We start from the raw sequence: 2,777 nt of genomic DNA on the forward strand, positions 1-2,777 counted from the left end.
ACTCTGGGTATATAGGTGTCATTGGCTATGCCTGTTTACAGTGTGATCTATGTGGGTGTTACTTTTTTAAAAACTAAAGCCTAGAGCATTGTTTTTGATAAGAATATATTTAATATAAAACCATATTAACGGAAAATGAAATATATGGCATACTTTCTACTGTAATGTCTTTATTTTATCTAGGCATTTTAGAACATAAGAAATGTACCTAAGGACCCCTAGAACGGACGTGAAGGTACACGTGACTTTTCTTTTCACCGGTCTGTCAATGGATGAGTAACCTAGCAAGATCGAAGTGTTAAAACTAAAGAAGAATGTGTAGGGTTTTATAACTATTTTATTCGGCAGGTGAAGATTTTCTGGTATTTCTATGAAAAAATAAAATAATGTATGCACTAACTGTACGTCGCTCTGGATAAGAGCGTCTGCTAAATGACTAAAATGTAAAAAAAAAAAAGGTAATTACAAATTTGAAATGGCCTTATGCGCTACTCTAGTGAAGCCTATGGTCCTAATTTGGCATGATGAACTATTTAGTTTGGATGCAACATTTCAATAAATTGTTGAAAAGAAAACATATATGATTCTGTAGTAAGTGGCAGGTGGGGGTTTTGAGCCCCACCTGTTTAGCTAAAAATAAAACTTTTTTTGTGTGTTTTTTTGTTGCCTGTTTTGCATGTTATTTTGGCGCATATCAGTTTGCAAACAATGTAAAACAAAAAATAAAATAATTGAGTTAATAAAGCCGCATAGAAACATGGTCTATTTTTTTCTTTCTTGAGTAAGGCAGCTCCAAAATACAGGAGTTTCATCCTAGCTCAGTGCTTTCTGTGGTGGTGGGGCAGCCAGCGGAAAATATGGAGCGTAGGGGTTGGTAATGAGCTCGAATATTGAAGCCCCTTGGGTGCTGCCATAGAGTTACATTAGAAGGACCCATCCAAGAAGGCTCAAGGTCATTGGCCACAGAAAAAAATGACGTCAAATCACGTTATATCTACCTTAGCTTTGATTGGACCGATCATGTCAACATCAACATTTCAAAGTTTTAGCTGGCAAGCAAGCAGTCATCATCATGAATCAAGTCGATAATCTACTGGCAAATCCTTTTCAATCCTTGTCATATGAAGAGAAATTATAGATTAAACGTATCGGTGCTCATCAGCCATTGGACATAAACACTACACAACAAGTTGGAAATCACAAATTCAACAATGAGTGGTTTGGAAGGAGTCAGTGGCTAACTGCAAGCATTGCAAAGGAATCACTAGCCTGCTATTCAGTGGAGTGCGTGTGTGGTCCAAGTCTGGGTTTAAGGGTCTATTTTCCAAGTTTAAAAGGATAAACATTCAACACTGGCCATGCTGTCAATCCAGTATGACCTCTGCTGCATTCAAAACAACTGAAAATTCGGAACTGGGAAATCTCAGACTTCAGTGAGTTCAAGACAACTGGGAACTACTACTACTACTACTACAAACTGGGAACTACTACAAAACCATGGTGCTTGCCTACGGAGCTGTGAGGGGAACGGCACCTCCTTACCTTCAGGCTCTGATCAGACCCTACACCCAAACGAGGGCACTACGTTCATCCACCTCTGGCCTGCTAGCCCCCCTACCTCTACGGAAGCACAGTTCCCGCTCAGCCCAGTCAAAGCTATTCGCTGCTCTGGCACCCCAATGGTGGAACAAGCGCCCCCACGACGCCAGGACAGCGGAGTCACTGACCACCTTCCGGAGACACTTGAAACCCTACCTCTTTAAGGAATACCTGGAATAGTATAATAGTCATCCTTCTACCCCCCCTTTACTACCACTGTCTTTTGTCTAAACTAACATCTTACTTATTTCACCTGCTAGCACTGACTTGTTTAAAGAAATGTACTTATTGTGATCGAGATGTAGTTGTCCCTGATAGTAAGCTGTTAGCAGCCGGTGTGCTTCACCCTAATCATTTTGTCCCTTTTCCCCTCATAACTTAGCCTAATGTTCTGACTTGGTGGTGCACATGTAGCCTATAGCCTGCTTTAGAGAAATGTCATCATATTGTAAGAGCTTTCATTGTCTGCTCATATGCCCTCTTTATTTATCCTATGGTTCTGACTTGGTGTACAGGGAGAATACTGTAAGAACGGACCATGTTCTGAATTCCGTCACTGTACATTTCAAAAGTGCTGAACAAATAGTTATATTGACTACGTCCGCCCTAGCTCGAAATTGCGGATTGCCTCTTATCCCCTTGTCTTCCCCTTATGCCATAGTTTGTACATCTCAATTGTCATTAGAAACCACATTTGTTTAAGCAAGTCAGCCATATCAGCTGATAGTCAGGTGTAGCAGTGGTAACGTTTTGGGACTGCTGTTGGGACAGCTTTATGTAGACCCTAACAGTTTGTGGGCACTGTTTGTCACCATTATAGTGCAATTCATGTATTGTTTAGTGTTGTGTTGTTTAGTGGTTTTGCTGGCATGCATCTAACATATCTTTTTTGAGTTTGCCCCACCAAGATTTACATGCTAAAATCGCCACTGAGTAAGTGTACATCTGCTATTGGGGGTGCTTCGTGCTTACTGTACCTCATAAGTTAGCCTATTAATTCTGATAATTTAGTTTAGCTAATATGAAGGCCTAGGCATTGTAAACACTAGGCTAGTTCTAAGTGGTGCCACAGTACACATGACAAAAACATGACTGATTCAATTTATTTATTAGTCTTCAGCTACTTGAGTTGGACACTTTATTCTTGCATAAAACAGTGATACTGCACAATGACTCCA

Source organism: Coregonus clupeaformis, chromosome 18 (genome assembly GCF_020615455.1).
Source record: "Coregonus clupeaformis isolate EN_2021a chromosome 18, ASM2061545v1, whole genome shotgun sequence".
NCBI classification, from domain to species: domain Eukaryota; kingdom Metazoa; phylum Chordata; class Actinopteri; order Salmoniformes; family Salmonidae; genus Coregonus; species Coregonus clupeaformis.